Raw genomic sequence first — 9,422 nt, forward strand, 5'->3', positions numbered from 1 at the left:
TGATCTTGGCTCAGGCCCGAAGAGACACGCTATTTTGAAATTTTCGGTTCACAGCAGTACATTGGCCCATTTAAAATTGTGCTGCCCCCTGTGAGAATCGAACTCACGGCCCCTGGTTTACAAGACCAGTGCTCTGCCCCTGAGCTAAGGAGGCTGTTACAGCTTACACCTCTTTGCGATCGTCACAGCCCTCGAGAAAAATACATTTCAGAGTCCAGAAAATGCGTACAAAGATTTACTCTGCCACAACAATTCGCTACCACTGAGGTCCACAGCGATGAGTGACGGGTGCTGCCGTCTTTCGTCTATCGTCATCTGTGATCTTGGCTCAGGCCCGAAGAGACACGCTATTTTGAAATTTTCGGTTCACAGCAGTACATTGGCCCATTTAAAATTGTGCTGCCCCCTGTGAGAATCGAACTCACGGCCCCTGGTTTACAAGACCAGTGCTCTGCCCCTGAGCTAAGGAGGCTGTTACAGCTTACACCTCTTTGCGATCGTCACAGCCCTCGAGAAAAATACATTTCAGAGTCCAGAAAATGCGTACAAAGATTTACTCTGCCACAACAATTCGCTACCACTGAGGTCCACAGCGATGAGTGACGGGTGCTGCCGTCTTTCGTCTATCGTCATCTGTGATCTTGGCTCAGGCCCGAAGAGACACGCTATTTTGAAATTTTCGGTTCACAGCAGTACATTGGCCCATTTAAAATTGTGCTGCCCCCTGTGAGAATCGAACTCACGGCCCCTGGTTTACAAGACCAGTGCTCTGCCCCTGAGCTAAGGAGGCTGTTACAGCTTACACCTCTTTGCGATCGTCACAGCCCTCGAGAAAAATACATTTCAGAGTCCAGAAAATGCGTACAAAGATTTACTCTGCCACAACAATTCGCTACCACTGAGGTCCACAGCGATGAGTGACGGGTGCTGCCGTCTTTCGTCTATCGTCATCTGTGATCTTGGCTCAGGCCCGAAGAGACACGCTATTTTGAAATTTTCGGTTCACAGCAGTACATTGGCCCATTTAAAATTGTGCTGCCCCCTGTGAGAATCGAACTCACGGCCCCTGGTTTACAAGACCAGTGCTCTGCCCCTGAGCTAAGGAGGCTGTTACAGCTTACACCTCTTTGCGATCGTCACAGCCCTCGAGAAAAATACATTTCAGAGTCCAGAAAATGCGTACAAAGATTTACTCTGCCACAACAATTCGCTACCACTGAGGTCCACAGCGATGAGTGACGGGTGCTGCCGTCTTTCGTCTATCGTCATCTGTGATCTTGGCTCAGGCCCGAAGAGACACGCTATTTTGAAATTTTCGGTTCACATCAGTACATTGGCCCATTTAAAATTGTGCTGCCCCCTGTGAGAATCGAACTCACGGCCCCTGGTTTACAAGACCAGTGCTCTGCCCCTGAGCTAAGGAGGCTGTTACAGCTTACACCTCTTTGCGATCGTCACAGCCCTCGAGAAAAATACATTTCAGAGTCCAGAAAATGCGTACAAAGATTTACTCTGCCACAACAATTCGCTACCACTGAGGTCCACAGCGATGAGTGACGGGTGCTGCCGTCTTTCGTCTATCGTCATCTGTGATCTTGGCTCAGGCCCGAAGAGACACGCTATTTTGAAATTTTCGGTTCACAGCAGTACATTGGCCCATTTAAAATTGTTCTGCCCCCTGTGAGAATCGAACTCACGGCCCCTGGTTTACAAGACCAGTGCTCTGCCCCTGAGCTAAGGAGGCTGTTACAGCTTACACCTCTTTGCGATCGTCACAGCCCTCGAGAAAAATACATTTCAGAGTCCAGAAAATGCGTACAAAGATTTACTCTGCCACAACAATTCGCTACCACTGAGGTCCACAGTGATGAGTGACGGGTGCTGCTGTCTTTCGTCTATCGTCATCTGTGATCTTGGCTCAGGCCCGAAGAGACACGCTATTTTGAAATTTTCGGTTCACAGCAGTACATTGGCCCATTTAAAATTGTGCTGCCCCCTGTGAGAATCGAACTCACGGCCCCTGGTTTACAAGACCAGTGCTCTGCCCCTGAGCTAAGGAGGCTGTTACAGCTTACACCTCTTTGCGATCGTCACAGCCCTCGAGAAAAATACATTTCAGAGTCCAGAAAATGCGTACAAAGATTTACTCTGCCACAACAATTCGCTACCACTGAGGTCCACAGCGATGAGTGACGGGTGCTGCCGTCTTTCGTCTATCGTCATCTGTGATCTTGGCTCAGGCCCGAAGAGACACGCTATTTTGAAATTTTCGGTTCACAGCAGTACATTGGCCCATTTAAAATTGTGCTGCCCCCTGTGAGAATCGAACTCACGGCCCCTGGTTTACAAGACCAGTGCTCTGCCCCTGAGCTAAGGAGGCTGTTACAGCTTACACCTCTTTGCGATCGTCACAGCCCTCGAGAAAAATACATTTCAGAGTCCAGAAAATGCGTACAAAGATTTACTCTGCCACAACAATTCGCTACCACTGAGGTCCACAGCGATGAGTGACGGGTGCTGCCGTCTTTCGTCTATCGTCATCTGTGATCTTGGCTCAGGCCCGAAGAGACACGCTATTTTGAAATTTTCGGTTCACAGCAGTACATTGGCCCATTTAAAATTGTGCTGCCCCCTGTGAGAATCGAACTCACGGCCCCTGGTTTACAAGACCAGTGCTCTGCCCCTGAGCTAAGGAGGCTGTTACAGCTTACACCTCTTTGCGATCGTCACAGCCCTCGAGAAAAATACATTTCAGAGTCCAGAAAATGCGTACAAAGATTTACTCTGCCACAACAATTCGCTACCACTGAGGTCCACAGCGATGAGTGACGGGTGCTGCCGTCTTTCGTCTATCGTCATCTGTGATCTTGGCTCAGGCCCGAAGAGACACGCTATTTTGAAATTTTCGGTTCACAGCAGTACATTGGCCCATTTAAAATTGTGCTGCCCCCTGTGAGAATCGAACTCACGGCCCCTGGTTTACAAGACCAGTGCTCTGCCCCTGAGCTAAGGAGGCTGTTACAGCTTACACCTCTTTGCGATCGTCACAGCCCTCGAGAAAAATACATTTCAGAGTCCAGAAAATGCGTACAAAGATTTACTCTGCCACAACAATTCGCTACCACTGAGGTCCACAGCGATGAGTGACGGGTGCTGCCGTCTTTCGTCTATCGTCATCTGTGATCTTGGCTCAGGCCCGAAGAGACACGCTATTTTGAAATTTTCGGTTCACAGCAGTACATTGGCCCATTTAAAATTGTGCTGCCCCCTGTGAGAATCGAACTCACGGCCCCTGGTTTACAAGACCAGTGCTCTGCCCCTGAGCTAAGGAGGCTGTTACAGCTTACACCTCTTTGCGATCGTCACAGCCCTCGAGAAAAATACATTTCAGAGTCCAGAAAATGCGTACAAAGATTTACTCTGCCACAACAATTCGCTACCACTGAGGTCCACAGCGATGAGTGACGGGTGCTGCCGTCTTTCGTCTATCGTCATCTGTGATCTTGGCTCAGGCCCGAAGAGACACGCTATTTTGAAATTTTCGGTTCACAGCAGTACATTGGCCCATTTAAAATTGTGCTGCCCCCTGTGAGAATCGAACTCACGGCCCCTGGTTTACAAGACCAGTGCTCTGCCCCTGAGCTAAGGAGGCTGTTACAGCTTACACCTCTTTGCGATCGTCACAGCCCTCGAGAAAAATACATTTCAGAGTCCAGAAAATGCGTACAAAGATTTACTCTGCCACAACAATTCGCTACCACTGAGGTCCACAGCGATGAGTGACGGGTGCTGCCGTCTTTCGTCTATCGTCATCTGTGATCTTGGCTCAGGCCCGAAGAGACACGCTATTTTGAAATTTTCGGTTCACAGCAGTACATTGGCCCATTTAAAATTGTGCTGCCCCCTGTGAGAATCGAACTCACGGCCCCTGGTTTACAAGACCAGTGCTCTGCCCCTTTTTTTTTTTTTTTTACCAATTTCAGTACTAAATATGCGATGCTACTTCTAGCTGTGTCCCATCGCAAGTTACATTCAAGCCCTTATGACGCTGATCAAGCAAGAGGTTGCAAATCAGCTTCAATCGCTTACTGCCATCTCAGTCGGTTGCAGAGGGTACGTCACCCTATGTCATACAATGGCGACTTGCCGCTATTACCAAAGCGGCGGCGGCGCCGACGACGACGACGACGACGACAACCGCGAGGGTCTCTACCAGGGGTAGAAAATACATTACAAGAACTAAGTATTACACGTCGGCATTCTCCAGAGACTGCCAAAAGCAGCAGTTTCTGGTGCCTACTTTAATAGCAGCATTCGCACTATTCATTTGCGAGAGCATTTCTTAAATACCGCACCCATTCATAATTCTTTTTATTCTTGACCGCTTTTTTCGAAAGGGCAAAGGTAGAAGGGGCTGTTACAAAATTCATTTGCCTCCTGTGAGGATCGAACTCACGACCTCTGGTTTACTAGACCAGCGCTCTGCCACTTTTTTTTTTTTTTTTTTTTTTTTTTTTCAAAAAGAAGATGTAAACACTTTTTGTAGGATCCGAAGTCCGACGCCTTATCCATTTTTTTTTTTTTTAGTGCTCTTATTGTTTAATCTGAAGGGCCGGTCGTTGACGAGGAACGGGGCCAATGAAGAGTGAGGAGGTGTTATCCGACACCTTGCTTTTCAAAAATAATGGCGATCATGTTTCCAAAATGTTTTTTTTACTGTGGTGAACCGTGTCATTTGCCACTGTGCTGTTCGCATGTAAGTTTCAAAACTTACGAGATCGTCGTCTCCATTGTGGCAAATAACATATGTCACATAGTGTCCCAGTAGCCACATCACAGTGTTGTTCTTGGTCGCAGGATAATATGTGGTGTCTGGCCAGAGGAGGAAATTGGTGGAGTGACTGGCTGCACTGCTGCGAGTTAAGAGACCCAAACGTTGTTGCACCCATTTCCAGTTAAGCAGATGGCCACCGCATGTAAATCTGTGGCGTAAGGTGTCGACCAGGCCACAACGCGCACATCGATCACTGTCTTGTAAGCCTATGCGGTGCAACCGTTCATTTGTGGGGATAACACCATTAACAACCTGATACCACGTGGATGCCACAACGGAAGTATGGATGGATAAACTGATGTTGTGCCAGACTACATTCCATTGGACACTGGGGTGTTTGATTTCCATGGGGTGGTGTATCATAGTTCGATGCCATCTGTCGAGCAGAACTTTTGTCGATAAATCCGATCTGTGAAGAACGGCGCCCCCGATGTAACTTACTTCGAGATAATAGTACCGGACATGTCTTAGTTGAAAATTGATGTGTCCTACAGCAGTGGGTGGACGGAGATCTATAGGACGTAAAATGTGGAAGAGCCAATGAGTTACACTGAGCGGTTCCTTCCTCAACAACATGGTAATGCGTTTGATGTACAAGGCCGTACACTTTCTGTCGATGTCTGGTAAATTGAGTCCTCCAGCCTTCCGTGGCAAGGTCAATGTGGTATATTTCGATTTAAAAATGTTCCCTTTCCAGAGAAAATAGTTGGAGATTTTCATAAGTCGCTTCGCCTGTAACTTTGGAATCGGAAAAATTTGGGCCATGTAGTAGGCTTTACTGAAAATGTAAGTGTCGAGGAGACGAATTCGTTGAAGCAGGTTGATAGACCGCCAGTTGTTTTCGCGAATAGCGACGTGCATGGAATCGGCGATCCGCCGCCAATTTTTGGCACACATTTTCAGTGGGCATCGATCGACAATCATACCTAAGGTTGTGTGGGTTTCCGCAGTTTGTGCCCACGGGACGGTTACGTTTGCCAATCCACGGATTTTGACGAATCTGCATTTATCGGTGTTGATTCGTGCTCCAGAGACACGGCAGTAGTCATCAATTTCGGACTTACGGATGGGTATTTCTTCTTCGGCCCGTATTAAAACCCCGACATCATCGGCGTAAGTGCGAACCACAAAAGAAGGACCGGTCGTGGTCAGGCCGGTCAGTTTATCGTCGACGGAGCGTAGGAATGGTTCGAGCGCCAGCACGAACAAGAGCATGGAGAGGGGGCTCCCCTGCGGGACCCCTCGTTGAATCTCGATAGGCTGCGTGAGCTGTCCATTGACGCTAACCTTCGTTGTGATACCAGTTATCAGGTGTCGTATGACGGCAATAACGCTTTCATTGAATCCACAATGCTGCAGGAAACGCATGAGATAATCATGACTCACACGATCGAAAGCTTTAGAAAAGTCAACAAATAAGAGTGCACAGTTCACGTTAGTCACCGATGCTATTGAAATAATGTCTCTATATTCCGAGATGGGTGTCATAATGGACCGACCAGGGAAACAGGATTGATGATTTTGGACCACCTTTTTCACCACCGCCGTTAGTCTGCTATTTAGTGCTCTGGCATAAGTGTTATAATCGAAATTGAGTAGAGTTATCGGACGATAATGATCAAGATCTTTCCGGTGTTTGCGTTTGGGTACCAAGACAATTCTGCCTTCCTTGAGGTCTGCTGGCAAGGGAGTCCCGCGCATCACCTCGTTGAGGACTGTTGTAAAGGCTTGTCCAATGAGAGGCCAGAAGCGCACATAGAATTCTTTCGGCAGCCCATCAGGGCCGGGCGATTTTCGTGACGGGGAACCAGTGATCAGGTCCAGGACGTCATCCGCATCAAAATCTTGCAATATCGCGCAGTTATCGGCGTGCGTGACTTCTGAAGGTGGAGTACAGAAAGCCACAGTGTCATCAGTCCCACGGGTAGCACATTGCGAGTACAGTTGAGTAAAATATTCGGCAACGGCGCGAAGGATATCCCTCTGATGAGTGAGGAGGACCCCATCAGGGGTCTCAAGTTCCTCAATAAACGTTCTCTGGCGGTTCGCACGGTGCTTGATAAGGTGGTACAGGGACGTGACTTCGTCTTCCTGGAGCGACTTAGTTTGAGCTTTGGTCTGCAGCCCCGCAAGTTGTGTACGCTTTATGGCGAGTAGTTTGGCCTTGATTTTCTTGATCCCTTCCAAGTTCGTATTCGTTACGGTTACTTGCGTATACAACTCCCGCAATACCGTCTGGTAAAAATCGATGGTTCGTTTGGTATCCTGGGCTCGTTGCCAGCCATAATTTTTCAGAGTTTGTCTCATCCTCCGTTTGACTACCTCATTCCACCAGGCGATATTGGTAGCGTACTTACAACGTCGCTTGAGACAGTCCGTCCACGTCGCATGAATAACATCTTGTATGTAATTATCCGTCAGGAGAGAATCATTGAGGCTCCATTGATTCCGGAATCGGTGAGTCCGTTGTCTGTCTAAACTGATCGTTACGGAAAGGGCACAATGGTCTGAAAAGCTAGCTGGAATGACATCTGTGTCGAGAACACGATGGCAGATATTCTCCGTGACGTACAACCGATCAAGGCGGCTGCATGCCGTCGAAGTAAAGTACGTAAATTTAACCTTAGTGGGGTTCTTGAGTTCCCATGCATCCTGCAGTCGCAGATGACGTACCAGATCATGCAATTCCCGACAGTAATTGAAGTTCGGAGACTGATCTTTTCGATTGAGGACACAATTGAAGTCGCCACTAAAGATGAATTGTGATGGGTTCCGTCGCAACAAATAGATGATGTCTTCTTTGAAAAATTTGGCTCTGTCGGTTTTGCGAGTTGAACCAGACGGTGCGTAGATGTTCACGATGGTGACGTCAAAAATTTGACATGCAATACCTCTACCACACTCGAGTATTTCAATACTTCGAACAGGGATGCCCTCGCGTAATAAAATGGCTGTGCCTGTGCTCGTATCTTTCGTTACATCTGCTATCGTATGAAAACCAGGGACGGTGAGACTTAACATAGACACTTCCTGTAGGAGGACAACATCGGCTTCAGAGTCGTAGATAAACTGTCGCAACAACGCTGTTTTCAAAGCTGACGTGATCTTGTTAATATTAAGAGACAGAAATTTATATGCCTGGGTCGTGCCCATCGAAGGAGGAAGAAAGCTGCATTGCATTAGCGGCCCAGTCCATCGCACTGTCAGACTGCGAATTTACAGTGCCAGGTTCGCGTCCAGATTCCGCGGCTCCTTTGGTCGGAGTCTTTCTTCGGGCCGCGGAGACATTTGGTTTGGGTTTAGTTTTCCGTCGTCCACCAGTCGGGAGATCCATGGCAGAAGGTGGGGTGGGCGGATCATGACTGAAATCGGTAGTCGGAGTGCCGGCTTCCTCCACTGTAGCTAACTCGTGCGAAATCGCAGCGGCGGAAAGCAAGGTGTGTTTGTTTGTATCCACACGGTCTGATGGTAAACAGTCTTCCGGCCTCTGAGGTTGGTTGTGTTCAGCGACGGGCAGGTTGGTGTTTACAACGGTCTCCGGACCAACGTCCTCGTCGGGTGTCTGTAGAGCCGACATCGGACGGTCGTCCACTTGTTGTGCATCCAAGTCGTGTAGTGGCGGGCCGGCCGGCGGCGTCACAACAGTCAGCTGTAAACACTGGTCGACACCGTTGTTGACCGACGCCGCCGGGGAAGCAGCGGCGTCGGAGCCCTCACCTATGCTGTCCACGGCAAGGGTTTCCTGCGAGGGAGGGTTCGCGTCCGTGACAGATATCTGGTCGTTGGCCGACAACTTTTCATCAGTTCCACTACCGTCACAGGTACGGCGTCGTTTGTTACCGACCGACAACGCTGTGCTGACAGCAAGTGGAAGCTTCTCGCTCTTTTGTGCTAAAGGCGGGAAGGACTCGTTGCTAAGATCGGGTTCAACGGCCTCTGACGTACTGGGATGCAAAGTTGTCTCCCCCAACTTCTGATGTTGGGTCATAATATCAGCTAGTGTCAACCTCTGGCGTTTTTGTAAGGAGTTTTTAAGCACGAAAACACGCCGAGGACAATCACTGCGTAAATGACCGCTCTCGTTACAAATATAACAAGTTTCTACTTGCCCACTATAAACGACATGTGCTTTATAGCCACAGACCACGATATTCGAGGGAATATTAGCTTTAATGCTCATATCAACAGAACGAACCCCACTGTAGCATTGCAATTTGTGTTGGCTAGACCATTTTTCCATTCTGATTTGCCGAATATCACCGTATTTAGCAAGAACATCCTTTAACAGGTAATTGTCAACTTCTGGTGGCAAATTGAATACCCGAACCTGCTTATATTCTACATCAGCATTGGTGATGATCACGGTACTCACCGACTGGTCTCGATGATGGAATTCCGCCTTTCCTCCAGTTTTCTGCAAGATTTTCTCCAGTTGTAACGGAGTGAGAAACTTGACAAAGAAACAGTAATCCGCCATATCATAGTACGCTGTGTGAACCTGGTCGGACGTTATCCCAATTATATCCACAACCCAATCATGAATTTCCAGGGAGCTTGGTTGCACACGACGCGATGCCTTGTCAAACTC

At 48.4% G+C, this 9,422-nt stretch overlaps 12 non-coding genes across 12 annotated transcripts; all 12 read right to left on the reverse strand.

Annotated features, from left to right (window-relative positions):
• Window positions 1–82: 82 nt before the first annotated feature.
• On the reverse strand, window positions 83–154 carry Trnat-ugu (transfer RNA threonine (anticodon UGU)). Its single transcript has one exon. It is a non-coding gene; the product is annotated as a tRNA-Thr (tRNA).
• Window positions 155–400: 246 nt separating this feature from the next.
• Window positions 401–472, reverse strand: Trnat-ugu (transfer RNA threonine (anticodon UGU)). The gene has a single exon. It is a non-coding gene; the product is annotated as a tRNA-Thr (tRNA).
• A 246-nt stretch (window positions 473–718) lies between these two features.
• Window positions 719–790, reverse strand: Trnat-ugu (transfer RNA threonine (anticodon UGU)). Its single transcript has one exon. It is a non-coding gene; the product is annotated as a tRNA-Thr (tRNA).
• Window positions 791–1,036: 246 nt separating this feature from the next.
• On the reverse strand, window positions 1,037–1,108 carry Trnat-ugu (transfer RNA threonine (anticodon UGU)). Its single transcript has one exon. It is a non-coding gene; the product is annotated as a tRNA-Thr (tRNA).
• A 246-nt stretch (window positions 1,109–1,354) lies between these two features.
• On the reverse strand, window positions 1,355–1,426 carry Trnat-ugu (transfer RNA threonine (anticodon UGU)). The gene has a single exon. It is a non-coding gene; the product is annotated as a tRNA-Thr (tRNA).
• Window positions 1,427–1,672: 246 nt separating this feature from the next.
• On the reverse strand, window positions 1,673–1,744 carry Trnat-ugu (transfer RNA threonine (anticodon UGU)). Its single transcript has one exon. It is a non-coding gene; the product is annotated as a tRNA-Thr (tRNA).
• Window positions 1,745–1,990: 246 nt separating this feature from the next.
• On the reverse strand, window positions 1,991–2,062 carry Trnat-ugu (transfer RNA threonine (anticodon UGU)). Its single transcript has one exon. It is a non-coding gene; the product is annotated as a tRNA-Thr (tRNA).
• A 246-nt stretch (window positions 2,063–2,308) lies between these two features.
• On the reverse strand, window positions 2,309–2,380 carry Trnat-ugu (transfer RNA threonine (anticodon UGU)). Its single transcript has one exon. It is a non-coding gene; the product is annotated as a tRNA-Thr (tRNA).
• Window positions 2,381–2,626: 246 nt separating this feature from the next.
• Trnat-ugu (transfer RNA threonine (anticodon UGU)) lies at window positions 2,627–2,698 on the reverse strand. Its single transcript has one exon. It is a non-coding gene; the product is annotated as a tRNA-Thr (tRNA).
• A 246-nt stretch (window positions 2,699–2,944) lies between these two features.
• On the reverse strand, window positions 2,945–3,016 carry Trnat-ugu (transfer RNA threonine (anticodon UGU)). Its single transcript has one exon. It is a non-coding gene; the product is annotated as a tRNA-Thr (tRNA).
• A 246-nt stretch (window positions 3,017–3,262) lies between these two features.
• Window positions 3,263–3,334, reverse strand: Trnat-ugu (transfer RNA threonine (anticodon UGU)). The gene has a single exon. It is a non-coding gene; the product is annotated as a tRNA-Thr (tRNA).
• Window positions 3,335–3,580: 246 nt separating this feature from the next.
• Trnat-ugu (transfer RNA threonine (anticodon UGU)) lies at window positions 3,581–3,652 on the reverse strand. Its single transcript has one exon. It is a non-coding gene; the product is annotated as a tRNA-Thr (tRNA).
• Window positions 3,653–9,422: the final 5,770 nt, after the last annotated feature.

Source organism: Schistocerca serialis, unplaced genomic scaffold, assembly GCF_023864345.2.
Source record: "Schistocerca serialis cubense isolate TAMUIC-IGC-003099 unplaced genomic scaffold, iqSchSeri2.2 HiC_scaffold_1369, whole genome shotgun sequence".
Lineage (NCBI taxonomy): Eukaryota > Metazoa > Arthropoda > Insecta > Orthoptera > Acrididae > Schistocerca > Schistocerca serialis.